Source organism: Oncorhynchus tshawytscha, unplaced genomic scaffold (genome assembly GCF_018296145.1).
Source record: "Oncorhynchus tshawytscha isolate Ot180627B unplaced genomic scaffold, Otsh_v2.0 Un_contig_1870_pilon_pilon, whole genome shotgun sequence".
Lineage (NCBI taxonomy): Eukaryota > Metazoa > Chordata > Actinopteri > Salmoniformes > Salmonidae > Oncorhynchus > Oncorhynchus tshawytscha.
Genome location: NW_024609342.1, coordinates 13690 through 30255, shown reverse-complemented (window position 1 = coordinate 30255; position 16566 = coordinate 13690). Strand labels below are relative to the sequence as shown.

Here is a 16566-nt window from a genome sequence, read left to right as displayed (position 1 = left end):
TCTCAACCTCCTCTCTCTCTCTCTCTCTCTCAACCTCCTCCTCTCTCTCTCTCTCTCTCAACCTCCTCCTCTCTCTCTCAACCTCCTCCTCTCTCTCTCAACCTCCTCCTCTCTCTCTCTCTCTCTCAACCTCCTCCTCTCTCTCTCTCTCTCTCTCTCTCAACCTCCTCCTCTCTCTCTCTCTCTCTCAACCTCCTCCTCTCTCTCTCTCTCTCTCAACCTCCTCCTCTCTCTCTCTCTCTCTCTCAACCTCCTCCCTCTCTCCTCCATCCAGGCATCGACTACAAGACCACCACTATTCTGCTGGATGGGAGGAGAGTGAAACTGGAGCTGTGGTTAGTACATCCTACATGTTGTGGTTATTAGTACATCCTACATGTTGAATCAACACTGTGGTTATTAGTACATCCTACATGTTGTGGTTATTAGTACATCCTACATGTTGAATCAACACTGTGGTTATTAGTACATCCTACATGTTGTGGTTATTAGTACATCCTACATGTTGAATCAACACTGTGGTTATTAGTACATCCTACATGTTGAATCAACACTGTGGTTATTAGTACATCCTACATGTTGTGGTTATTAGTACATCCTACATGTTGTGGTTATTATTACATCCTACACGTTGTGGTTATTATTACATCCTACACGTTGTGGTTATTAGTACATCCTACATGTTGTGGTTATTATTACATCCTACACGTTGTGGTTATTAGTACATCCTACACGTTGTGGTTATTATTACATCCTACATGTTGTGGTTATTATTACATCCTACATGTTGTGGTTATTATTACATCCTACATGTTGTGGTTATTATTACATCCTACACGTTGTGGTTATTATTACATCCTACATGTTGTGGTTATTATTACATCCTACACGTTGTGGTTATTATTACATCCTACATGTTGTGGTTATTATTACATCCTACACGTTGTGGTTATTATTACATCCTACATGTTGTGGTTATTATTACATCCTACATGTTGTGGTTATTATTACATCCTACACGTTGTGGTTATTATTACATCCTACATGTTGTGGTTATTATTACATCCTACATGTTGTGGTTATTATTACATCCTACATGTTGTGGTTATTATTACATCCTACATGTTGTGGTTATTATTACATCCTACATGTTGTGGTTATTAGTACATCCTACATGTTGAATCAACACTGTGGTTATTAGTACATCCTACACGTTGTGGTTATTATTACATTACACGTTGAATCAACACTGTTATTAGGTTGAATCAACACTAGTACATCCTACATGTTGAATCAACACTGTGGTTATTAGTACATCCTACATGTTGAATCAACACTGTGGTTATTAGTACATCCTACATGTTGAATCAACACGCTGTGGTTATTAGTACATCCTACATGTTGAATCAACACGTTGTGGTTATTAGTGTTGTTAGCTTGAACCCAGCGGGTGTCATCATTACGTGTGTGTGTGTGTGTGTGTGTGTGTGTGTGTGTGTGTGAGAGAGAGAGGTTAGAGTCAGAGGAGGTAAATGAACTGATTAGATAAGACCTCATACATGGTATCCATCTCTCTGTTTATTTTCCTTAACTCTACCCAATCACCACTCAGATACCATCTCTCTGTTAACTCTACCCAATCACCACTCAGATACCAGCTCTCTGTTAACTCTACCCAATCACCACTCAGATACCATCTCTGTTAATGTCCTTAACTCTACCCAATCACCACTCAGATACCATCTCTGTTAACATCCTTAACTTTACCCAATCACCACTCAGATACCATCTCTGTTAACGTCCTTAACTCTACCCAATCACCACTCAGATACCATCTCTGTTAACTCTACCCAATCACCACTCAGATACCAGCTCTCTGTTAACTCTACCCAATCACCACTCAGATACCATCTCTGTTAACATCCTTAACTTTACCCAATCACCACTCAGATACAGCTCAACTCTACCCAATCACCACTCAGATACCAGCTCTCTGTTAACTCTACCCAATCACCACTCAGATACCATCTCTGTTTGCGTCCTTAACTTTACCCAATCACCACTCAGATACCAGCTCTCTGTTAACTCTACCCAATCACCACTCAGATACCATCTCTGTTAACTCTACCCAATCACCACTCAGATACCATCTCTGTTAACTCTACCCAATCACCACTCAGATACCAGCTCTCTGTTAACTCTACCCAATCACCACTCAGATACCAGCTCTCTGTTAATCACCACTCTACCAGCCCAAATCACCACTCAGATACCAGCTCTCTGTTAACTTAAATCACCACTCTACCAGCTCAATCACCACTCAGATACCAGCTCTCTGTTAACTCTACCCAATCACCACTCAGATACCAGCTAACTCTACCCAATCACCACTCAGATACCAGCTCTCTGTTAACTCTACCCAATCACCACTCAGATACCAGCTCTCTGTTAACTCTACCCAATCACCACTCAGATACCAGCTCTCTGTTAACTCTACCCAATCACCACTCAGATACCAGCTCTCTGTTAACTCTACCCAATCACCACTCAGATACCAGCTCTCTGTTAACGTACCCAATCACCACTAACTCTACCCAATCACCACTCAGATACCAGCTCTCTGTTAACTCTACCCAATCACCACTCAGATACCATCTCTCTGTTAACTCTACCCAATCACCACTCAGATACCAGCTCTCTGTTAACTCTACCCAATCACCACTCAGATACCATCTCTCTGTTAACGTCACCACTAACTCTACAATCACCACTCAGATACCATCTCTGTTAACGTCCTTAACTCTACCCAATCACCACTCAGATACCATCTCTGTTAACATCCTTAACTCTACCCAATCACCACTCAGATACCATCTCTGTTAACGTCCTTAACTCTACCCAATCACCACTCAGATACCATCTCTGTTAACGTCCTTAACTTTACCCAATCACCACTCAGATACCAGCTCTCTGTGTTAACTCTACCCAATCACCACTCAGATACCATCTCTGTTTGCGTCCTTAACTCACCCAATCACCACTCAGATACCATCTCTGTTAACGTCCTTAACTCTTACCCAATCACCACTCAGATACCATCTCTGTTAACGTCCTTAACTCTACCCAATCACCACTCAGATACCATCTCTGTTAACACCACTCAGATACCTTAACTCTACCCAATCACCACTCAGATACCATCTCTGTTAACGTCCTTAACTCTACCCAATCACCACTCAGATACCATCTCTGTTAACGTCCTTAACTCTACCCAATCACCACTCAGATACCATCTCTCTGTTAACGTCCTTAACTCTACCCAATCACCACTCAGATACCATCTCTGTTAACGTCCTTAACTCTACCCAATCACCACTCAGATACCATCTCTGTTAACGTCCTTAACTCTACCCAATCACCACTCAGATACCATCTCTGTTAACGTCCTTAACTCTACCCCAATCACCACTCAGATACCATCTCTGTTAATGTCCTTAACTCTACCCAATCACCACTCAGATACCATCTCTGTTAACGTCCTTAACTCTACCCAATCACCACTCAGATACCATCTCTGTTAACGTCCTTAACTCTACCCAATCACCACTCAGATACCATCTCTGTTAACATCCTTAACTCTACCCAATCACCACTCAGATACCATCTCTGTTAACATCACCACCCAATCACCACTCAGATACCATCTCTGTTAACATCCTTAACTCTACCCAATCACCACTCAGATACCATCTCTGTTAACTCTACCCAATCACCACTCAGATACCATCTCTGTTAACATCCTTAACTCTACCCAATCACCACTCAGATACCATCTCTGTTAACATCCTTAACTCTACCCAATCACCACTCAGATACCATCTCTGTTAACTCTACCCAATCACCACTCAGATACCATCTCTGTTAACATCCTTAACTCTACCCAATCACCACTCAGATACCATCTCTGTTAACATCCTTAACTCTACCCAATCACCACTCAGATACCATCTCTGTTAACATCCTTAACTCTACCCAATCACCACTCAGATACCATCTCTGTTAGCGTCCTTAACTTTACCCAATCACCACTCAGATGATGATCAGGGTGAGGATCAAGGTGAATACACAGGTCTCAGTCTGTAGTGACATAGCAGAGGGGTGTGAAGACACAGGTCTCAGTCTGTAGTGACATAGCAGAGGGGTGTGAATACACAGGTCAGTCTGTAGTGACATAGCAGAGGGGTGTGAATACACAGGTCAGTCTGTAGTGACATAGCAGAGGGGTGTGAATACACAGGGGCATTTCTGTGTTTCATTTTCAGTACATTTGCTAAAAATGTCTAAACAGTCAGTCTGGAGAGTTGTGTGAAGCATTGTCAGTCAGTAGAGTTGTGTGAAGCAGAAACAGTCAGTCAGTAGAGTTGTGTGAAACAGAAACAGTCAGTCAGTAGAGTTGTGTGAAGCAGTCAGTCAGTCAGTTGTGTGAAACAGAAACAGTCAGTAGAGTTGTGTGAAGCAGTCAGTCAGTCAGTAGTAGAGTTGTGTGAAGCAGTCAGTCAGTAGTAGAGTTGTGTGAAGCAGTCAGTCAGTAGTAGAGTTGTGTGAAGCAGTCAGTCAGTAGTAGAGTTGTGTGAAGCAGTCAGTCAGTAGAGTTGTGTGAAGCAGTCAGTCAGTAGTAGAGTTGTGTGAAGCAGTCAGTCAGTAGTAGAGTTGTGTGAAGCAGTCAGTCAGTAGTAGAGTTGTGTGAAGCAGCAGTCAGTCAGTCAGTAGTAGAGTTGTGTGAAACAGAAACAGTCAGTAGAGTTGTGTGAAGCAGTCAGTCAGTCAGTAGAGTTGTGTGAAGCAGTCAGTCAGTAGTAGAGTTGTGTGAAGCAGTCAGTCAGTCAGTAGAGTTGTGTGAAGCAGTCAGTCAGTAGTAGAGTTGTGTGAAGCAGTCAGTCAGTAGTAGAGTTGTGTGAAGCAGTCAGTCAGTAGTAGAGTTGTGTGAAACAGAAAGTACTCCAGATTGAATTTACGAACATACATGTCTAGCTAGTCATTTGTAATGCTAACAAGCAAGCAAGAGGTTGCATAGCAACAGCATCAACTTCCGGTCGACAGGCGAAATGCTAGTACGCTCAACTGAAACAATACCGTTTGTTTACAGTATACTAAAATGAACTAATAGTGTAAACTCATTAAGTAGATAGTATACAGTATGTTAGTGTGGGTACTCATTAAGTAGGTAGTATACCGTATGTTAGTATGGGTACTCATTAAGTAGGTAGTATACCGTATGTTAGTATGGGTATACAGTATGTTAGTATGGGTATACAGTATGTTAGTATGGGTACTCATTAAGTAGGTAGTATACAGTATGTTAGTATGGGTACTCATTAAGTAGGTAGTATACAGTATGTTAGTATGGGTACTCATTAAGTAGGTAGTATACAGTATGTTAGTATGGATACTCATTAAGTAGGTAGTATACAGTATGTTAGTATGGGTATACAGTATGTTAGTATGGGTACTCATTAAGTAGGTAGTATACAGTATGTTAGTATTGGTACTCATTAAGTAGGTAGTATACAGTATGTTAGGATGGGTACTCATTAAGTAGTTAGTATACAGTATGTTAGTATGGGTATAAGTATGTTAGTATGGGTACTCATTAAGTAGGTAGTATACAGAATGTTAGTATGGGTATTCATTAAGTAGGTAGTATACAGTATGTTAGTATGGGTATACAGTATGTTAGTATGGGTACTCATTAAGTAGGTAGTATACAGTATGTTAGTATGGGTATACAGTATGTTAGTTATGGGTACTCATTAAGTAGGTAGTATACATTATGTTAGTATTGGTACTCATTAAGTAGGTAGTATACAGTATGTTAGGATGGGTACTCATTAAGTAGTTAGTATACAGTATGTTAGTATGGGTATAAGTATGTTAGTATGGGTACTCATTAAGTAGGTAGTATACAGAATGTTAGTATGGGTATTCATTAAGTAGGTAGTATACAGTATGTTAGTATGGGTATACAGTATGTTAGTATGGGTATACAGTATGTTAGTATGGGTACTCATTAAGTAGGTAGTATACAGTATGTTAGTATGGGTACTCATTAAGTAGGTAGTATACAGTATGTTAGTATGGGTACTCATTAAGTAGGTAGTATACAGTATGTTAGTATGGGTACTCATTAAGTAGGTAGTATACAGTATGTTAGTATGGGTACTCATTAAGTAGGTAGTATACAGTATGTTAGTATGGGTACTCATTAAGTAGGTAGTATACAGTATGTTAGTATGGGTACTCATTAAGTAGGTAGTATACAGTATGTTAGTATAGGTACTCATTAAGTAGGTAGTATACAGTATGTTAGTATGGGTATACAATATGTTAGTATGGGTACTCATTAAGTAGGTAGTATACAGTATGTTAGTATGGATACTCATTAAGTAGGTAGTATACAGTATGTTAGTATGGGTATACAGTATGTTAGTATGGGTACTCATTAAGTAGGTAGTATACAGTATGTTAGTATGGGTACTCATTAAGTAGGTAGTATACAGTATGTTAGGATGGGTACTCATTAAGTAGGTAGTATACAGTATGTTAGTATTGGTACTCATTAAGTAGGTAGTATACATTATGTTAGGATGGGTACTCATTAAGTAGTTAGTATACAGTATGTTAGTATGGGTATAAGTATGTTAGTATGGGTACTCATTAAGTAGGTAGTATACAGAATGTTAGTATGGGTATTCATTAAGTAGGTAGTATACAGTATGTTAGTATGGGTATACAGTATGTTAGTATGGGTATACAGTATGTTAGTATGGGTACTCATTAAGTAGGTAGTATACAGTATGTTAGTATGGGTACTCATTAAGTAGGTAGTATACAGTATGTTAGTATGGGTACTCATTAAGTAGGTAGTATACAGTATGTTAGTATGGGTACTCATTAAGTAGGTAGTATACAGTATGTTAGTATAGGTACTCATTAAGTAGGTAGTATACAGTATGTTAGTATGGGTACTCATTAAGTAGGTAGTATACAGTATGTTAGTATGGGTACTCATTAAGTAGGTAGTATACAGTATGTTAGTATGGGTACTCATTAAGTAGGTAGTATACAGTATGTTAGTATGGGTACTCATTAAGTAGGTAGTATACAGTATGTTAGTATGGGTACTCATTAAGTAGGTAGTATACAGTATGTTAGTATGGGTACTCATTAAGTAGGTAGTATACAGTATGTTAGTATGGGTATACAGTATGTTAGTATGGGTACTCATTAAGTAGGTAGTATACAGTATGTTAGTATGGGTACTCATTAAGTAGGTAGTATACAGTATGTTAGTATGGGTACTCATTAAGTAGGTAGTATACAGTATGTTAGTATAGGTACTCATTAAGTAGGTAGTATACAGTATGTTAGTATGGGTACTCATTAAGTAGGTAGTATACAGTATGTTAGTATGGGTATTCATGAAGTAGGTAGTATACAGTATGTTAGTATGGATAGTCATTAAGTAGGTAGTATACAGTATGTTAGTATGGGTATACAGAATGTTAGTATGGGTATACAGTATGTTAGTATGGGTACTCATTAAGTAGGTAGTATACAGTATGTTAGTATGGATACTCATTAAGTAGGTAGTATACAGTATGTTAGTATGGGTATACAGTATGTTAGTATGGGTATTCATGAAGTAGGTAGTATACAGTATGTTAGTATGGATAATCATTAAGTAGGTAGTATACAGTATGTTAGGATGGGTATACAGTATGTTAGTATGGGTATACAGTATGTTAGTATGGATACTCATTAAGTAGGTAGTATACAGAATGTTAGTATGGGTACTCATTAAGTAGGTAGTATACAGTATGTTAGTATGGGTACTCATTAAGTAGGTAGTATACAGTATGTTAGTATGGATACTCATTAAGTAGTTAGTATACAGTATGTTAGGATGGGTACTCATTAAGTAGGTAGTATACAGTATGTTAGTATGGGTATACAGTATGTTAGTATGGGTACTCATTAAGTAGGTAGTATACAGTATGTTAGTATGGGTACTCATTAAGTAGGTAGTATACAGTATGTTAGTATGGGTACTCATTAAGTAGGTAGTATACAGTATGTTAGTATGGGTACTCATTAAGTAGGTAGTATACAGTATGTTAGTATAGGTACTCATTAAGTAGGTAGTATACAGTATGTTAGTATGGGTATACAATATGTTAGTATGGGTACTCATTAAGTAGGTAGTATACAGTATGTTAGTATGGATACTCATTAAGTAGGTAGTATACAGTATGTTAGTATGGGTATACAGTATGTTAGTATGGGTATTCATGAAGTAGGTAGTATACAGTATGTTAGTATGGATAATCATTAAGTAGGTAGTATACAGTATGTTAGGATGGGTATACAGTATGTTAGGATGGGTATACAGTATGTTAGTATGGGTATACAGTATGTTAGTATGGATACTCATTAAGTAGGTAGTATACAGTATGTTAGTATGGGTACTCATTAAGTAGGTAGTATACAGTATGTTAGTATGGGTACTCATTAAGTAGGTAGTATACAGTATGTTAGTATGGGTACTCATTAAGTAGGTAGTATACAGTATGTTAGGATGGGTACTCATTAAGTAGGTAGTATACTGTATGTTAGTGTGGGTACTCATTAAGTAGGTAGTATACAGAATGTTAGTATGGGTATTCATTAAGTAGGTAGTATACAGTATGTTAGTATGGGTATACAGTATGTTAGTATGGGTACTCATTAAGTAGGTAGTATACAGTATATTAGTATGGGTACTCATTAAGTAGGTGGTATACAGTATGTTAGGATGGGTACTCATTAAGTAGGTAGTATACAGTATGTTAGTATGGTATACGTATGTTAGTATGGGTACTCATTAAGTAGGTAGTATACAGTATGTTAGTATGGGTATACAGTATGTTAGTATGGGTATTCATGAAGTAGGTAGTATACAGTATGTTAGTATGGATACTCATTAAGTAGGTAGTATACAGAATGTTAGTATGGGTATTCATTCAGTAAGTAGTATACAGTATGTTAGTATGGGTATACAGTATGTTAGTATGGGTACTCATTAAGTAGGTAGTATACAGAATGTTAGTATGGGTATTCATTCAGTAAGTAGTATACAGTATGTTAGGATGGGTACTCATTAGTTTAGGGGCGTTGGCCTAAAGAGAAGTCATGAATACTCTTCTTACTCTACCCTTTTTTTCTGAAGTGCATTATCTGGGTTTTATCTTGGATAAACATTCATCTCCGTTTGGTACACCGTAGATTGACACTGTATTTGAAAACGGCACATTTTCTACGTTTTGTAGGAACAAATATAATGTTAAAAAGTTTTACCCGATGATTTCATCAGAAGTTAAACCATTTTTAAAAACAGTGATATTCAAACGCTATGGGATTTGTGGTGATGTGGGGAGGAAGATGATACCCTCCTGGTTAGAAACTAGTTCTGATTTGTGGGGAGGAAGATGAGACCCTCCTGGCTAGAAACGAGTTCTGATTTGTGGTGATGTGGGGAGGAAGTTAATACCCTCCTGGCTAGAAACTAGTTCTGATTTGTGGTGATGTGGGGAGGAAGTTAATACCCTCCTGGCTAGAAACTAGTTCTGATTTGTGGGGAGGAAGATGATACCCTCCTGGCTAGAAATCCGTTGCAGGTTTTGAAAATCACTTTTTCTTACTTTGAATCCTATCCTGTGATGTCACAGATACATTTATTTTTAGAACCTTCTCTTTTTAACCACAGATCAAAATTGGCGGAATTTCCCTTTAATTGTGGTTAACTCATATCTCTCTCTCGCTCTCTCGCTCTCTCTCAGGGACACGTCAGGACAGGGAGGTTCTGCACCATCTTCAGGTCCTACTCCAGAGGGGCTCAGGTAGGAACACACATTCTGCTGACATAGTACACACATTCTGCTGACATAGTGTGTATATACAGTTGAAGTCAGAAGTTTACATACACTTAGGTTGGAGTCATTAAAACTTGGTTTTCAACCACTCCACAAATTTTTTGTTTACAAACTATAGTTTTGTCAAGTTGGTTAGGACATCTACTGTGTGTATGACACAAGTAATTTTTCCAACAATTGTTTACAGACAGATTATTTCACTTATCATTCACTGTATCACAATTCCAGTGGGTCAGAAGTTTACATACACTAAGTTGACTGTGCCTTTAAACAACTTCAAAAATTCCAGAAAATGATGTCATGGCTTTAGAAGCTTCTGATAGGCTAATTGACATAATTCGAGTCAATTGGAGGTGTACCTGTGGATGTATTTCAAGGCCTACCTTCAAACTCAGTGCCTCTTTGCTTGACATCATGGGAAAATCAAAAGAAATCAGCTAAGACCTCAGAAAAAAAAATTGTAGACCTCCAAGTCTGGTTCATCCTTGGGAGCAATTTCCAAACGCCTGAAGGTACCACATTCATCTGTTCAAACAATAGTACGCAAGTATAAACACCATGGGACCACGCAGCCGTCATACCACTCAGGAAGGAGACGCGTTCTGTCTCCTTGAGATGAACGTACTTTGGTGCGAAAAGTGCAAATCAATCACAGAACAACAGTAAAGGACCTTGTGAAGATGCTGGAGGAAACAGGTAGAAAAGTATCTATATCCACAGTAAAACGAGTCCTATATCGACATAACCTGAAAGGCCGCTCAGCAAGGAAGAAGCCACTGCTCCAAAACCGCCATAAAAAAGCCAGACTACGGTTTGCAACTGCACATGGGGACAAAGATCGTACTTTTTGGAGAAATGTCCTCTGGTCTGATGAAACTGTTTGGCCATAATGACCATCGTTATGTTTGGAGGAAAAAGGAGGAGGCTTGCAAGCTGAAGAACACCATCCCAAACATGAAGCACGGGGGTGACAGCATCATGTTGTGGGGGTGCTTTGCTGCAGGAGGGACTGGTGCACTTCACAAAATAGATGGCTTCATGAGGATGGAAAATTGTGGATATACTGAAGCAACATCTCAAGACATCAGTCAGGAAGTTGAAGCTTGGTCGCAAATGGGTCGGTCTTCCAAATGGACATTGACCCCAAGCATACTTCCGAAGTTGTGGCAAAATGGCTTAAGGACAACAAAGTCAAGGTATTGGAGTGGCCATCACAAAGCCCTGACCTCAATCCTATAGAAAATGTGTGGGCAGAACTGAAAAAGCATGTGCGAGCAAGGAGGCCTACATACCTGACTCAGTTACACCGAGGAGGAGGAATGGGCCAATATTCACCCAACTTATTGTGGGAATCTTGTGGAAGGCTACCTGATAAGTTTGACCCAAGTTAAACAATTTAAAGGCAATGCTGACCCACCGGGAATGTGATGAAAGAAATAAAAGCTGAAATAAATCCTTCTCTCTACTATTATTCTGACATTTCACATTCTTAAAATAAAGTAGTAATCCTAACTGACCTAAGGCAAGGAATTTTTTACTAGGATTAAATGTCAGGAATTGTGAAAAACTGAGTTTAAATGTATTTGGCTAAGGTGTATGTAAACTTCCCGACTTCAACTGTATATATTATTAGTATTATTGTTTCATGTACTTCTCTTTTTGACCTGCAGTGTTGGAGCTACAGAATTTCACTGTACCCTGCAATTACATCTGAGAGACTGTGCACATGACTAATACACTCATCTAATCCAGTACACACACAATCTAATGACATAGTACACACACACAATCTAATGACATAGTACACACACACAATCTAATGACATAGTACACACACACAATCTAATGACATAGTACACACACACAATCTAATGACACAGTACACACACACAATCTAATGACACAAGTCCCCTACTGAGTGTGTTTGGCTGGTCCTGTCTGCTCCTCCTACTTCTATAAACAGGACATAAAGAACAATGGTGTGTGTGTGTGTTCCCCAGGGGATCCTGCTGGTGTATGACATCGCAAACCGCTGGTCGTTTGAAGGCATCGACCGCTGGATACGAGAGATTGACGAGGTATGGAGGGAGGGGAGAGGAGAAAGAGAGGGTAGAGGAGGAGGAGGGGGGGGGGAGGAGGGGGGGAGGGGAGGAGGAGAGGGAGAGGAGGAAGAGAGGGTAGAGGAGGAGGGGGAGGAGGAGAGGGAGAGGAGGAAGAGAGGGTAGAGGAGGAGGAGGGGGGGGAGGAGGGGAGGGGGAGAGGGAGAGGAGGAAGAGAGGGTGGAGGAGGGGGAGGGGAGAGGAGAAAGAGAGGGTAGAGGAGGAGGGGGGGAGGAGGAGGGGAGGGAGAGGAGGAAGAGAGGGGGAGAGGAGGAAGAGAGGGTAGAGGAGGAGGAGAGGGAGAGGAGGAAGAGAGGGTAGAGGAGGAGGAGAGGAGGAGGAGAGGGAGAGGAGGAAGAGAGGGTAGAGGAGGAGGAGAGGGAGAGGAGGAAGAGAGGGTAGAGGAGGAGGAGAGGGAGAGGGAGGAAGAGAGGGTAGAGGAGGAGGAGAGGGAGAGGAGGAAGAGAGGGTAGAGGAGGAGGAGAGGGAGAGGAGGAAGAGAGGGTAGAGGAGGAGAGGGAGAGGAGGAAGAGAGGGTAGAGGAGGAGGAGGGGGGGGGAGGGAAAGAGAGGGTAGAAAGAGGAGGGGGGAGGAGGAGGAGGGGTAGAGGGAGGAGGAGAGGGTAGAGGAGGAGGAGAGGGTAGAGGAGGGGGAGAGGAGAGGAGAAAGGAGGGGAGGAGGAGGGGGAGGAGGAGAGGGTAGAGGAGGAGGGGGAGGAGGAGGAAGAGAGGGTAGAGGAGGGGAGAGGGAGAGAGAGGAAGAGAGGGTAGAGGAGAGGGAGAGGTGGAAGAGAGGGTAGAGGAGGAGGAGAGGGAGAGGTGGAAGAGAGGGTAGAGGAGGAGGAGAGGGAGAGGTGGAAGAGAGGGTAGAGGAGGAGGAGGAGAGGGAGAGGAGGAGGAGGAGGAAGAGAGGGTAGAGGAGGAGGGAGAGGCGAGGGTAGAGGAGAGGGAGAGGCGAGGGTAGAGGAGAGGAAAGGAAAGGAGAGACCCTGTCCCATAGTCCTCAACACACCTCGGTGAACAGAACCGAATAGGCCCAGAGTACTGCTATAGACACACCATGTCCTTCTGGGATGCAGAAGCCTAGAGGACATCCTCCGTGTGTGTGTGTGTGTGTGTGTGTGTGTGTGTGTGTGTGTGTGTGTGTGTGTGTGTGTGTGTGTGTGTGTGTGTGTGTGTGTGTGTGTGTGTGTGTGTGTTTGTGTGTGTGAAGATATGTCTTTCCTGGTATGTCTCACCTCTAGTCTACAGTACCCTGCAACTGGACATTCAGAGAGCAGGAGAGAGACAGATGGGGGGGTAGACTAGATAATTTGATTGGTAGAATGAAAGGTGAAGCCGCTAGAAAGACCAGGGCCCGTTTGCCATAGCGATGGAACTCAGGCTTCCCAGTGTTTTAACCACGTATCTTTCCTACAACGACCCAAGATGCAACGTTTGTTTCCCTAAACACCACGCAGAGGGAACGCTCGTTAAGTGTGTTGTTGCAGCGCGTCGATACTGATAGGATGGATACTGATAGGATAGGATGGATACTGATAGGATAGGATGGATACTGATAGGATGGATACTGATAGGATAGGATGGATACTGATAGGATGGATACTGATAGGATAGGATGGATACTGATAGGATAGGATGGATACTGATAGGATAGGATGGATACTGATCGGATCAAAGATGTGATCCCTTATTAATGTCACTTGTTAAATCCACTTCAAATCAGTGTAGATGAAGGGGAGGAGACGGGTTAAGTAAGGAGAGGGGGGGTGCGCAACTCAATATTAGGAAGGTGTTCTTAATGTTTTTTACACAGTGCATATTGAGGGAAAAGTTGAATTAGACAGTAGTGTCCAAATGGCTAAATAAATCTCAATTGAATTTATCGTTCCAATATATAGGTAGTGTGTACTGTGTCTTTTAACACAGTCCTCTGGGGTTTCATCTCTTTATCGTTCCAATATATAGGTAGTGTGTACTGCATGTGTCTTTTAACACAGTCCTCTGGGGTTTCATCTCTTTATCGTTCCAATATATAGGTAGGTAGTGTGTACTGCATGTGTCTTTTCTTTTAACACAGTCCTCTGGGGTTTCATCTCTTTATCCTTCCCTTGTTATGCAAAGAAATGGGCAGCTTCGTATTTGTAGTCAGTTGGTTCTGTCACAGAAAGACAGATCAATGTTGATGTTGTGTATAGCGGAGATCTTCTGTATATGAAGAGATGCTGTAGGGTAGAAAACGCATCTAACCACGTACTTGGCTGCTCCGAGAGTGGTCTGAGGCCATAAGAAGCATTTTTTTTAAACACCAACTTTAGTAATGATGCTTTTGTGAAACAGCTGGGAGATCTACTAAGGGTTCTAACGATGAACGCTTTTGGGAAACTGGTCCCTGATCTCTCTCTGTTATAAATCTGTCGTTCTGCCCCTGAACAGGCAGTTAACCCACTGTTCCTAGGCCATCATTGAAAATAGGAATTTGTTCTTAACTGACTTGCCTAGTTAAATAAAGGTTAAAAAAAAATATATATATATATATGTATGAAAGAGACAGTTCTAACAGTTTCTATAACTTACTACTGTTTTCTACTTCCCTTGATCCTCTCTGTTATATGAAACTTACTACTGCTTTCTACTTCCTGTATACCACTGAAATGTCGCCCCCTCTCCCTCCCATCAGCATGCCCCGGGTGTACCTCGTATCCTGGTAGGCAACCGGCTCCACCTGGCGTTCAAGCGCCAGGTTCCTACGGAGCAGGCCCGGGCGTACGCGGAGAAGAACGGCATGACCTTCTTTGAGGTCAGCCCGCTCTGCAACTTCAACGTCATCGAGTCGTTCACAGAGCTGTCTCGCATCGTACTGATGAGGCACGGCATGGAGAAGTTCTGGAAGCCCAACAGAGGTAGGAGGGGGTGAGGGGGAGGAGCTTGACACCGATTTTTTATTTATTTTTAAAGGAGTACATGTGCTCCTAATTAGAAAAAATTGTAGGAGCACAATAAAAAGTATTCAAGGTATAGATGATATAAATAGGTAGTAATTACAGAATCCAGGGTTTATGAGCACTGGAAAGAACATAATAAGATGCAGCCTACGTACAGCTGTCCTACTTTAATATTATAGCATATACCATTTAGCAGAAGCTTTTATCCAGTGACTTAGTCATGCGTACATACATTTTACGTATGGACGGTCCCGAGAATTGAACCCACTATCCCGGGGTTGCAAGTGCTATGCTCTAGCGACTGAGCTACGGAGGGCCGCGCTCTAGCGACTGAGCTTCGGGGGGCCGCCCTCTAGCGACTGAGCTACGGGGGGCCGCCCTCTAGCGACTGAGCTACGGGGGGCCGCGCTCTAGCGACTGAGCTACGGGGGGCCGCTCTCTAGCGACTGAGCTACGGAGGGCCGCGCTCTAGCGACTGAGCTACGGGGGGCCGCTCTCTAGCGACTGAGCTACGGAGGGCCGCTCTCTAGCGACTGAGCTACGGGGGCCGCTCTCTAGCGACTGAGCTACGTGGGGCCGCGCTCTAGCGACTGAGCTACGGAGGGCCGCGCTCTAGCGACTGAGCTACGGAGGGCCGCGCTCTAGCGACTGAGCTACGGAGGGCCGCGCTCTAGCGACTGAGCTACGCGCTCTAGCGACTGAGCTACGGAGGGCCGCGCTCTAGCGACTGAGCTACGGAGGGCCGCGCTCTAGCGACTGCGTTACGGAGGGCCGCTCTCCAGCGACTGCGTTACGGAGGGCCGCTCTCCAGCGACTGCGTTACGGAGGGCCGCTCTCCAGCGACTGCGTTACGGAGGGCCGCTCTCCAGCGACTGCGTTACGGAGGGCCGCTCTCTAGCGACTGAGCTACGGAGGGCCGCTCTCTAGCGACTGCGTTATGGAGGACCACTTTAGAAGCGCATCTAAAGAAGCTCTCCCTTGTTCCTTTCTGAACCAACAGATGTTTACTGCTGGTAAAATTACCACACGATATCCTTCATCTGTGGTTAGCAGGTTGCTAGCTAGCTAATGATCTGTGGTTACGAGGTTGCTAGCTAGCTAATGATCTGTGGTTAGCAGGTTGCTAGCTAGCTAATGATCTGTGGTTAACAGGTTGCTAGCTAGCTAATGATCTGTGGTTAGCAGGTTGCTAGCTAGCTAATGATCTGTGGTTAGCAGGTTGCTAGCTAGCTAATGATCTGTGGTTAGCAGGTTGCTAGCTAGCTAATGATCTGTGGTTAGGCAGGTTGCTAGCTAGCTAATGATCTGTGGTTAGCAGGTTGCTAGCTAGCCTATGATCTGTGGTTAGCAGGTTGCTAGCTAGCTTATGATCTGTGGTTAGGCAGGTTGCTAGCTAGCTAATGATCTGTGGTTAGCAGGTTGCTAGCTAGCTAATGATCTGTGGTTAGGCAGGTTGCTAGCTAGCTTATGATCTGTGGTTAGCAGGTTGTTAGCTAGCTTATGATCGGTGGTTAGCAGGTTGCTAGCTAGCTAATGCTGTAACAGGACAGAACAA

At 42.4% G+C, this 16566-nt stretch overlaps 1 pseudogene; it reads left to right on the top strand.

Annotated features, from left to right (window-relative positions):
* Positions 1-16566, top strand: part of LOC121844632 — a 28996-nt pseudogene that overhangs the window by 12121 nt on the left and 309 nt on the right.